We start from the raw sequence: 13629 nt of genomic DNA on the forward strand, positions 1-13629 counted from the left end.
TTAATTGCTTCAATGATCACTATTTCGTCTAGGAAAAGCATATTATTTGACAACTTCTCTTCACAAAAACTTTGAAGCTGAAGATTTTTTAAAAAAGTCTGCTCATTGTAATTTAAACTTATCCAATAAAAAATCAAATGAAGCAAAACTCTTCCCTTGAAACAAATCGCCCAAGACCCGGACATCCTGCACTTCCCATCTTGCCATCACCTGATCTTTAAAAATTTCAGGGAGAATAGGGGAATTATAAAATGGTGTATGCAATGTTAACTTAGTTAGGATTCTGAATTTCTTCTTCATTGCCCTCCATACAAAGCAAGCCGTATAAAATATTTTAAATTTGGTCTTTTTGTAGTAACTTGGTTCCACAATTCTGTTCAAACATTGTTTAGCCTGCTGACCCAGGAGCATTTAGTAGATCGAGGGGGCTGAGAATTCCTCAGTGGGGTTCTCTGGTAAAAGCAATACCCCCATATGTTGAAATAAAGCTATCCAGTGATAAAATTGGAAATTAGGAATACCCCAGCCTCCTCTCTCCCTTGGTAATGTGCATTTTTTAAAAGATCGTCTTGCTCGGTGATATCCCCATAGAAATCTTGAGCACATTCTGTGTATGCGGGCAAACTAATGAGAGGGTATTACGATAGGAATAGCACGAAAAAAGTATAAAAATTTTGGGAAAATAAGCATTTTCAATATATTAGTGCGCCCAACCAACGAGAATTTTAAATTATCTAATCTCTCTAATGTTTTGTTTGAAGCGTCAATTATTGGGTCCAAATTGGCTGCAATGATGTTGTCTACATTAGCCATGAGTTTTACGCCAAGGTATGTGGCCTCTTGATCGCAGTTAATATTTTCTGGTTGGCCTACCACAGAATGTATAATTTGGGTCTTGGCTACATTTAGTTTATACCCAGAAATCCGACCAAACGTTACTGCAGCTTCTACAATAATAGGAAGAGAGCTTGCAATGTTGTTGGACACAACCGCAAAATCATCTGCGTAAGCGCAGATTTTGATTTCAAAATTTTGTATTTGAACAGGTTTGATTGTAAAATGTTTCTCTAATGCCAAAATAAAAGGATCTATATATAAAGCAAAAAGAAGGGGGGAGCAGGGACAGCCCTGTCTCGTCCCTCTTTCTATCGATACCTTCCCTGATAATGTCCCGGCTATCCTAATAAAGGCAGCTGGATCTTTATATAATGCCTTTATTGCTTTAATTAAAGCATCTGGAAACCCCTTCTTCACCAAAACCTGCTACAAAAATTTCCACGAGTCCCTGTCAAACGCTTTTTCAGCGTCCAACAGGGCCACTCCCACAGGAGAATTTTCTCCCTGCGCCCAATCCAACAAAGAGACAATTCTTCTAATATGGTCCGTGGTTTCCTTTTTTGTATAAAACCATGTTGTCTCAAAGATACCAGGCCCGGAATCATAGGATTCAACCTATTAGCAATCACTTTAGAGTAGATTTTGTTGTCCGAATTCAAAAGAGATGTTGGTCTATATGACCCCATCTCTGTATCTTTTTTGCCCTTCTTTTTAAATACTACAATAATAGCATTAGACCAGGACTGGGGAGGATTCCCTTTGAAGGCCTCTTGACATATTTCCACCAGCTCTGATCTCATACTATTCCTAAAAAAACGATAACATTCTAAGGGGATATTGTCAGGACCCATTGCTTTACCCTGGGCTAGTGCTAATATAGCGCTCTCTATTTCAACCCATCCTGGTGGCTCTTGTAGGTTATTCTCTTGTGTTTCATTCAATGTGGATAGGATCCCTTCATTTAAATATTCTTCGGATGGAGCCTCTCCTACATCATCCGTATAGAGGTTCTGGTAATAGCCTTGAAAGGCAGTCAGTACGCCCTCCTTAGTCTCTTGAAGCACTCCCTGGAGATCTTTTACTTTGGAAATATCTGTGTAGGAAGCTTTTTCCCTTATCCTTTTAGCAAAAATACGACCAGTTTTATCTCCAAATTCATAGGCCTCCTCCTTATGTAACACAAATTGAGCTGCTATTGTATCGGCTATGGCTGCACTAGACCTAAGAATAGAAAGCTCCCTCTGAATTAAATTGATAAACGCAGGTTCCACCCCAACCCTTATCGCCTCAGCCAACTTCTTCTCCGCCATAAGCACTTTATCAAAATCCTGTCGATGTTTTAACAGGGTCTGCTTCCGTTTGAATCTAGAAAAGCTTAATGTTTTGCCACGGACCACAGATTTAAATGTGTCCCAAACAATCGGTATGGGAGCAGTACCTTTATTTTTCTAAAAAAAATCGCGTATCTTAATAGCCATGAACTGACGGTATTTACCATCCAGCAATAATTTCATATCAAATGACCATTGTTGAGGTTCTTCCCTTTCTCCCTGATCAAGATCTAAAACCAGAATCATCGGGTTATGGTCTGAGACTAACTTGGGTTGAATCTCAATATTGGCCCTTGTCAAGAATAGAATTGAGATGAAAAAATAATCCTGTCGTACAAATTTCCCATGGGGAGCCGAATAGAATGTAAAGCCATCATCCTCTGGAAATTCAGAACTCCAAATATCATATACACCATGGTCCTTAATCAGAGCTTGAAGTGATTTATACACCAGCCTCTTTCTCCCCTTACATACATAATTGGATCTAACATCAACAACTGCTTCCAGATTGATATTCATCTCCCCACATATTACCATAGGCATAGGCCATTGAGCTAGTTCTATGTTTAGAGAGTTGAATAACTCAGCATCGTCTAAGTTTGGTCCATATACATTACAAAGTGTAAACCTCGTTTGGCCTAGTTCAATTCCTGAGATAGCCCAGCGGCCCCATTTATCAGCTGCTACTTTAAAAATACTTCCAAGCCCTCGTCTTTTTAAAATCGCAACTCCTCTTTTCATCCCTGTTTGTTTGGAACACACTATCAGTTCCATACCCATCGATTTTAGGTACCCTCGATTATGCCATGGGATATGCATTTCTTGTAGACATTGGGAGCTACATGCATCAAGCATTTTTGGAGTCGCAAACGGTGCGATTCCTTAAAATCGTCCGTTTGCGATTCCAAAAATGCTTTTTGAGATGCATCATGCTTTTTTAGAAATCGCAACTTTTTTGCGATTTCTAAAATTGCGATAGCATTTCAGAAATCGCAATTTTGCGATTTCTAAAATGCTATGCATCATTTGATTTCAAATTACGAAATTTGAAATTGCAAGTGCAAATTACCACGAAGTTGAACCTCGTGGTAATTTGCGAAATTGTTTAAAAAAGCACAAACATGCATTTTTTAAACTGTAAAGTTACAGACACACATGTCCTTAGGACATGTGTATGTAACTTATACTCAAAAGTACATTTCATGGGTGAAGGGGAGGGTCATTTGGACCCCCCTCTCCACCCTTGAAATGCATTGCTGAATTGCGATTTCAAATTGCGAATTCGCAATTCCCATTCATTCCTGTGGGCTTTTTAGCCCATAGGAATGAATGGGAATTGCGAATTCGCACTTTGCTAATCGCATAATATTTGAGAATCGGTAAAAATTGCGATTTTTACAGATTCTCAAATATTTTGCGAAAATGTACATGCATCCCATTTTGCATTTCCTAATTTGCGATTCCCTAAAAATCGCAAATTAGGAAGTGCAAAATGAAACAATGATGCATGTGGGCCAATATGTCTACCTGTAAAATCTGCATGAGTTTCCCCAGGACCTGTCGCTTTTTAGGGTCATTAAGGCCACAAATGTTTAAAGAACAGATTTTAATCTTCATAAATGGTGGCATTACTAATGATTGCTTCAATCTTTAACTGTCTCTGCAGTCGATTCATATTGCAAACAACTAAAACATTACTTACGATTTGTACCATATTCATAGATATAACTAGCGCACTTACTTGCTGCTTAATTTCTTTCTTCATTATCAAACTCCTATCTGCTGTTTTTTTCCCACCCCCACACCTCCACACCCCCCTGCCCCCCCCCTCCTCCCACCCAGATACCCTACTATCCCCCCTCCCCCCCTCCCGCTCCATCCTATGAGGCCCAGGGACCATCAGTCCCTGTAAATAATGGTTTACCAGGCTCCTCTCCCCCAGTTCCTAGGGCCAAAACACACAATCTTGTTTCTATACAGTTTAACAAACATTGGAAAGGAATATAGAAAGAAAAACAGTACTGCTAAAGCCTGCTAAAGTCTTGGAAGAAAGATTAAAGCATTTGTTAGGTTCAATAAGTTCATTGAATTCTCTCCCCTAAGGCAATATCATCATCAAAGTAGTCTCTTGGAGTATATCATTGAATTCACAGGACGCCAACAAATCAGCACTTGATCATCCCAATGTGTCCAAAAACTCTTTAGCCTGTACTTCAGACAATACAAATTTCGTCTGACCCCTGAAGACTACCTTTAGTTTGGCCGGGTTCTGTAAGAAAGCCACAGCCCCCTTTTTCTGAAATTCTGGGAGCAGTTGGTGAAGATGCCATCGCTTGGAGACTGTGGCTTGGTAGAAGTCTGGTCTGGTAAAGAAACTACAATCTTTAGCAGAAACTTTCTCGTCTGATCGTGCACGTACAAAAATATCCTCACGAGCTTGAAAATTGTTAAAGCACACCAAAATAGCCCTCGGGAGGATCTGTTCCCCTTGACGGGGGGTTTTGATTTTGAATGGGAATCGATGGGCTCATTGGATCTCTTTGGACCAGTCCCAGTCCGTCAGGTCAGGGAATGCTTCTTCCAATAACTCCACGATAAACTTACGAGCATCAGTCCCTTCTTTCTTTTCTGCAATCCCCAAAAAACGTAAGCTATTCCTTCGGGCCTGATTTTCCATATCAGACAGTTTATGACTCAGATCATCCCCCTGAGCCTTAACCGCGTCTAGCTCCGTTTTTTGTATCGTCGCTTGATCTTCAAGGGCAGATATACGAGCTTCTGCTTCCATGACCCTTTCAGCAGTTTCAGTCCCTGTTTTTATTGCGCGTCTCACCACATTTTTTACTTTGCAGCATGTTGCCTGCATACGTGCATTCTCCGCCTTACTCTCACTTCTATGGTTCATCATAGTCTCATATATTGTCGCTAATGTAATTTCTTGTGGTGAGTCATTTGTTGACTGCGTCTCTATAGCCTGTGGGTGGATGCCATTGTTCTCACACCCCATTGTAGCTTCTACCAAATTAAGACTTTCCCCCTCAGGAGTAAGATTTTCTTGCGAGAGTCTTTTCTTCTTCCTACGACGTTTGACAGTGGTAGCCATCACATTTGGAGAGTTCATACTTATTCTTGAGTCACGCTCGGAGCTACTCGCTGGACTTCCTTTATCAGAGTCATATGTGGCATTTGACTCCTCTGCCTGCGAGGCCTCAGACAGTGAATACAAATATTCGCTCATATCATTTGGGACTATACCATCCTGCATCTGAGCACAGATGTCAGACAAATCCGAAAAGTCTTTCTCAACGGTTAAGTTGTCGTAACACTCTGTAATATTTTCATCTGCGGCCATAAAAGCTCCTATTTCTATAGTTTGACTTTCTTGAGTTATCTCAGACCAATCAGCGCAGTGTTGCACCGAGTCTTTATTCATATCTTCAAATGGAGCCGTTTGTCTTAGTACTTCAGCAGTAGTAGACTCCTCTGCTATAGTTGAAGCATCTGGTGAAATTGCTACTGTAGACGCCGTACTTTCTTTCTCTCCCTCAATTAGCTCAGTCAATGGTGCAGATACAATGTTACGAGCGTTCTGGCGCTCGAACATAGCAGGGAGAGTCTGTGTCCCCAACCCAGCAGTGCCTCCTTGCTTAGCCACTCGAATTACAGATCCCGTTTTGCCCCTACTGTCCCCAGCTTTCTTTGCTTTTGCTATTGTGGAATTATTAATTACGATGTTATCAGTATTATCAGTATGCTTTATAGTCTCACCAGTCAGTGTGGAGTCCTTGGGTGAAGTAGGGCTCTCAGAACCTTCAGCCGCCAATTTTTCTCTGCTCTTCCCACTCCGCGTGGTAACTTTTGGCGTCTCAGTTAACTTAGTCGGACCCTTCGGCGGCATTTTCCCTCGACGAGCAGGACCCCCACGGCCGCGAACCACCGGTAGACTATAGCAGAAGTGGAATACTGGCAGCCACTGAAGACTTTTCTTGTTGTGCAGTAGAAACAGCGGTCCAAACATTGGTAAACAATGATTAAGGCCAAGTCCTCCAAATTCGTCCAAACGCTGAAGCTCCGTATGCCGAACAACCAACAGCAAGGCAGGCATGGCTCTAAGACCGTTGATTTACGGGACTTTAAGGGAGCGCCCTCAAAGTGCAATATTCACAAACAATGTTTGTCTCCACCTTTGCTTAAAAGACTTGCTTGCACATTTTAACAGTCAATTCAGAGATAACGGGTGTGAGAAGTTGGCCTGGTATGTGATATTCACTAATTCTAGTGATCACCTTGTACCATGCCAAGCAACCCTTATGATGATTGGTTGTAAGTCAACCTTATAGACCAGTTATCCTAGTGGTAACGTGGACAAAGCAGTCTTAGGCTAAACTCTGAAAGGCATGTGAAGCCAGCTGTATTACCATACACAACCCCCTTGAATACCACATGAAAGGACACCACACAGATATATATTGAAAATAGATATATATTTATTAACTACAAATATTCCCTGAACTCTTTATGAGCACAGAAGCACAAGCGTTAAACAAAGCACAGTTTAAAATACACAAAAGTTGCACAATATGGATGAGCCCTAGGGGCCACCTAAACCATATACTAAGAAAGTGGTATAAGAGATACCAATCGAAAAGGGAACAGGCCTAGGGCCTTGGGAATCGCTGGAGATGATCGGGACTAGCAGTGATTAAGTCGGGAAAGGCCCGCGGGACTCGGGTGCAGTGTTTAAAGTGCACGCACTCACCAATGCAATGTCTATGGTGCGTAAAAGTTATAAAGTTAGTTAGTTAGGAACCTTCCGAGTGACCTAGAAAGCTGAAACTTAAGACACAGGCCCTAGAGGTGTGTACCAGTGTGGGAACACCGGCGTTGCTGAGTTACCTCACCCACAGGACACGGGCGCATAGGGTCGAAGTAGTGTCGGGTTTCGTCACGCTGGTCGATGGTGCTTGGAGCTGAAGATGCTGCAGGCGGCTCGATGTGAAGAGTTCCGGTGGATCCAAGGGTGGATCTGGAAAGCAGAGGGGACAATGTCCAAAGTCACTAGCCAGTGACTACCGTGGAACCAGATTGGAACCAGGCGATGTCGGGTGCAGACAGGCGATGAGGTGTAGCTTCTCTCCGCAGCCACGTGGACACGAGTGGTCGAGGACGTCCAGGAGTCAATCACGAGCTGTCCCACGCAGGCTTCTCGCTGTTGGCGGTGTCGGCAACTTGATTGGAGCAAAAAGGCCTTGGCTAATGCAAGCCACGCAGGAATCAAAAAAGGCTTATCACTCGGACCAGCAAGGTCAGAGCGGGTGCTCCCTTTTACAGGAGCGAGGGCAAGTCTGGAGCAACCAGACCCGCAGTGTAGTTTGTAGGTTTCGTTGCCAAGATGGCCGTTGACCACGTGGCAAGTGGCTGGGATGGCGCGTCGAGTGGCACAATGCAAAAGGGCCCCACGCAGATCGTGGAGATGCTGGGGGGCTGATCTTCGGTGCAAGGGCTGCTCGGTGGTGGGGCTTCTCAGTCCCCAAAGCACAACATCGAGGGCGCCTCGGATGCTGCGCAATCAGCTTCTTGGGGGTCTTTCAAGAGGTCCAGTCCCACGTCTCTCGGTGCCTCCACGGGTCCCTTCTTTGCAGGGACTGTGGATCGAGCTGTGAGAAGTCTGGGAGTCTGGGTCTTGTCAGGCTCTGGGCTCGGGCTCCGGCGGGTGGCGTCGGAAAAGCAGATGTTGAGTTGCTGGATGGTGCCTGTGTTCACAGGGTGGCCACTCCTAGGCCACAAGGGAGATGCTCTTCAGTCTTCTGTGCAGCAGAATGTCGAAGTCCAGTCGTATTCTTAGTTTCAAGTTGATTCAGGATGATGTAAGGTTCTATGACTCCTCCCACTCTTATTCCCAATCTGAGGGGTGGATCACCTGCTAGGTCCCTCCTCTGGGTGGGACCAGGAAGGGGGGCGGTTACACCCCCTTTCCTTTGTCCAGCTCCTCACCAGGCCTAGGTCTGGAAAGTCCCAGGACGGGTTTGGACTGGCTTATGCACGGGGACACCTTGTGTGCCCCGGGCATGTCTCAATCTATTCAGCCCTGTCCTACCCAATACACAAAATCCTGTCTGGGGTGGTGCTCGCACCTCCCAAGGCAGTAAACCCTTTGTCCAAGCCTCCCTCGCTGGAAGGACTCCCAGCAGCAGGAGGTCAGACTTGTGTCTGTGGTGGCAGCGTCCATTTTGTGACGCTGAGGCTCTGGTTAAATTTAACCGGGGTTAAGGCTACACACATGTCGTGTCCCTCTAGAAGGGTGGAATGCTATCCCCGTCGACAGAACTGTTGAGGGGATAGTATTCCAAATCGTATGACACCTTACTCGACATGTTTTAATAAAGCCAAAACAAAGTTAGCATATAACCGCGAGGATTATAATGCACTTAAGAGTATATGGTATGGCAATATCCCGGAACAGCTAAGGGAGTGGTTCCCGACAGATGCAGACAGGCTCAGCTCATGCTAGAGCACCATCTCACATATTTCCAAGCACTCTGCCTCCAGGATTGATGAGGCCTTCCATAGGAGTGGCTGATATGAACATATGTGTCCAGTTAAGGTTAGATATAGGGATACTATATCTAAGTAAGAGGTGATTACACCAACTTACCCCAGCTGAGTGATCAGCCAGTTGTGTCAAATATGGAGGCCAGGCCAGGGGTGGCACAATACATGCTGCAGCCCCTGGTAGGCCTTGGAAACACCTATGCCCTGGGTACCTAGGATACACTGTTACAGGGGCCAATAAGGTGAACCAGTTCCAATTGTGTATGCACCTAAGGTACATGGAGTCCATTTTAAGGAGAGAGCAATCAGCCTGGGGCCCTGAATAGCAGGATCCCAGGCCAACTATGTCAAAAACCAGCTAAACACCAGGCAAAAAGTTTGGGGGTAACCATAGTTAGATATCCACCTTCCTACAACGGGCTCCTTACGGCTTTCTCCAATATCATGTGCCGCCAGAGAACATTTTCAGTCCATTCTTCCGAAAGTACACCTAGCCAGCGAAGCAAACAACAGTGGCTGCCACTCATTTGGCTCAATCCGCTCAATTCCATACGCGCCCTCGTTCAGGTGCGGCGCGGTACTCAATCCCCACTCTGACCAGGAGTCATGCTGCTCGAGCCGTGCCGAGCCGAGCTGAGGAAAATATACCGTCGCTACCTTCTTTCCCTTTTCCCTCCTTTTAGTACGAAGCCTTCCCACGGCGCCGGAGAAACGATTGCAGCTCCGCTCACTATCTTGCAGTAAGGTGCCGTGGTCTGCTCCGTGCTTTCAGCGATGTTTGCCCGGCGGAAACCGGGAAAGTGGACGGAGCTGCTCACACAGCCCGCACCTCGGTCGCCATCTTGCCAAATTCTCTCAAACCTTCTAGTGTGTTTTGAGAGATTTTGGAATACGAACGGGGATGGACGCATCCACTTTGGCGGGACCCTGGTTGCTGAGGCTCTTAGCCATGGCTGTTTAATTCCCCCGGTTAGGAGGAGGCTGAGATGCAGTGTAGTCACCAGGTGAAGTGTTGAGTTTTGATTATTGCAATTGTGATGTTTGGCCAGTGGCTTTGATCATTTGAAGTGTTGAGTTTTCATTATTGCCATTGTGATGTTTGGCAGGTGGATTTGATCATTTGAAGTGTTGAGTTTTGATTATATCCATGGTGATGTTTGGCCAGTGGCTTTGATCATATGAGGTGTTTTCTTTGTGATGTGTGAATGAGTTGAAATGCACATCCAAAGTAATCATTTGATGTATCTAGTGTGTGTGTGTGTATATATATATATATATATATATATATATATATATATATATATATATATATATATATGTATATGTATATATATATGTCAACCAAGATGCTCAGATTTAAGGCCGCACTCCGTTACAGGTAGGTGACCAACCTTTTAATTTGTTAAGCATGCAGCTTCTCCCCCAGTTCATAATTTATATATATTTTTATGAACAAAAGCAAGGACGCGGCACTCCTCTTGAACACGATTGTTTATTTCAGGTCTCTTAGCAAAAACTTTTGCTAAGAGACCTGAAATAAACAATTGTGTTTAAGAGGAGTGCCGCGTCCTTGCTTTTGTTCATAAAATTACCTAGGAGACACGCTCCCGGTCTCCAAACACGAGCACCAACCGATGGAGTTCCCTCTGCTACGGGGACATTTGTGAGGAATATATATATATATATATATATATATATATATATATATATATATATATATATATATATATATATATATGATCTCTTGCAGGACGTCCAACATATTGTACTTTCTTCAGTGTTATCTCATATTATTTGCTGCTTGTTTCGTGATATTTTCATGCATTTAACTATTGTGTTTACCAAGTGTATTAATATTGCTTGCATATAATCATACATATATTACATATATACATATATATATATATATATGTATGTATATATATATATATATATCAATATATATATATATATATATATATATATATATATATATATATATATATATATATATATATATATATATATATATATATATATATACTACTCCGTCTCTCACACACTGGAACCATGATTCCGACCAGCGTACAGGAATAGACCCGGCCCGTATTGTAGATGCAAATTATTTATTGAAGCGCTGCCGCCATCACATTTTGGCTCCACATCACATGACAGTGTGACAGAGTGCTTCTACTCAATTTAAAGTGTCAGTGCTACCCATTTTTCAGATCACATGGAATGAACGTAGAAGACAGATTGTATTGATACCAGTGCATGGCTACATTCATAGCTTATTCAGACTGTATGTTTGTGCATATAGTTGCAGTTAATGTTTATAAATAAGTAAATAAATATACACAAAATTTACAATTGTATAAATATGTGCTAAAATCTATAAAACTCATATTGCACTTAATTGCATAAAATCACAATGATGTTGATATCCGCAACTCTCTCCATTTGCCATTGCATTTTTGTGCATATAATGCATTGGGTGTGTGCAAATAAACATCAACAGTCATATTTGTTACTGGTTCCATTGTCAAAATGATATCCATAAATAGTGATACAAAAACAATTCTGGGTTAAATCCCCTAATGTATCCAAAATAATAGCCTGTTCATTTGTGTGACCAGTACCTATTGTGCTATCCTTAAATATAGTGTTGAACCAAAAGTGCCAGTAGTTCAGTTGAAAACAAAGTTATGTGTTAACGAATTAGAAGTTTACTTTAAGACATGCTGAGTCCAGTTCTGTCCCAGTGTAGTACTTCATTTACTACCAATCCCCACATAACAACCTATAATCTAAATCCATTTTATGTGTTCAAGGAGTTTATATATTGAAACGAGCACTGCTCTCTCTAATGAAGTTCATTAATATGTACTGATGCATCGCTCTGTATGTTTGTACAGCTTGTTCTGATGCTAATCAAAACTCCATTAGTTCACTTTGGATCATGTTTGTATCCGCAATCCTACAAGAGGTGTACCTACAGTATAATTACCATGCTGAGCCGCATCAAAAAGATAGTAATTAATGCCATAACATAGATGAGGGATAAAAAAGAACATTACTTCTTCATCTAGTTGAAAATGCGCAATTGGACATCAATTGTTGGTATAACAAATATAAAATAGCTCACATTAAAATCATAAATAACTATCAAACATGTTAAAAGCCATTTAAAATGATAATGACCGTTATATTGTTTTATCCAGATTTTATTGTTTTCTACAATTAGTACAGACAGGTGTTTAAGTCTTCCGTAAGGCTCAGTCCCTGCGGTTGCTTAGTATCTAAATGTGTATATATATATATATATATATATATATATATATATATATATATATATATATATATATATATATATATATATATATATATATATATATATATATATATATATATATATATATATATATATATTCACTGAAAAAACCATGGGTTATAGACCATATATAGTTAGGAATTAGCATTTACAAAACCTTATTTTACTCACACAATACCATTGAAATTCCATATATAGTTAGTTGCACTAACTATATATCGCACACCCTCAATCCACTGCTGATGATGTCACATATTACATCATTCATGACATGGTCAGTGACATCACTGATGACATCACTGATGACAACTCAAATGACATTACTGATGACATTATCCAATGACTGTATGTTTCTGTAAAGTTAAAATATGTCTTACATATTGAAGAATGAGTGGATGTATAAGTGTCTGGATGAAGAATTTAGTAAGTGCATGACTGACTGTATGAGAGAGTGATTAAATGTGTCTCACTGAGTGCATGGATTTGTGACTAAACTGTCTTAATTTGTGCATCATTATGTCTGTTGTTCTGTAAACTGCTGAATGTGTTAATCAGTAGCTATATGAGTAACTATATGGTATATTCATTGGTTGCCCAAGTATTTGTATGGGAGACTGAGTATGTGTGTGAGTGGCTGGGAGGTGTATGACTCTGTGCATAGATGTGTGAGCAGTTGATTCACTAGATGTATGGGTTCAAAAGTGCATGTGGAAACAGCTGCATGGGGGGTTGACTGTGTGCATGAGTGTATTGGTGAGTGAATGGATATCTCAGTGCAACATGTCAAAGTAAGTACATATGTAAAACACAGTACATGTGAGAGTTGACATATATAACCGTGCATAAGAGCCAATGAATGTGTGAGTGGCTGTATGGATCATTGTGAACTTGTATCAGGGATCGTATAGGAGAGTAAATATGTGTTAGAATATGTTTAAATTAGTAAGGTGTGTATAATTGTAAAGTTGAGGAAATGGAAGTGTGATTGATTCTTTGCATGACTGACTAGATGTATGAGTAACTCCATGGATGAGTGACAATCTGTGAGTGTCTGTTTACACTGATTGTATCTAAGGTTATATTAGAGTCTGAAGAGGTTCATCGTATTATCACATGAATGATATTATCAGTGATGTTGTCAGTGATGTCATTTGAGTTGTCATCAGTGATGTCATCAGTGATGTCACTGACCATGTCATGAATTATGTAATATGTGACATCATCAGCAGTGGATTGCGGGTGTGCGATATATAGTTAGTGCAACTAACTATATATGGAATTTCAATGGTTTTGTGGGAGTAAAATAAGGTTTTGTAAATGCTAATTCCTAACTATATATGGTCTATAACCCATAGTTTTTTCAGTGAATTTTCAAGGTTTTGTAAATGCTAATTCCTAACTATATATGGTCTATAACCTATGGTTTTTTCAGTGAATTTCAATGGTTTTTTAATAGCAAATATCAAAAGCTTTAAAATGTCAAGTACGTGGTAGGTAAAAACATTTTCGTGTCTGTGCACGCTGATGTGCTTTGAATGCTGCCCCCCCTCTTTTCTTTTAGGAGTATTCTCTCTTTACAGATAGTGAAGGGTAGGTAAC

Source organism: Lissotriton vulgaris, chromosome 2_1 (genome assembly GCF_964263255.1).
Source record: "Lissotriton vulgaris chromosome 2_1, aLisVul1.2, whole genome shotgun sequence".
NCBI classification, from domain to species: domain Eukaryota; kingdom Metazoa; phylum Chordata; class Amphibia; order Caudata; family Salamandridae; genus Lissotriton; species Lissotriton vulgaris.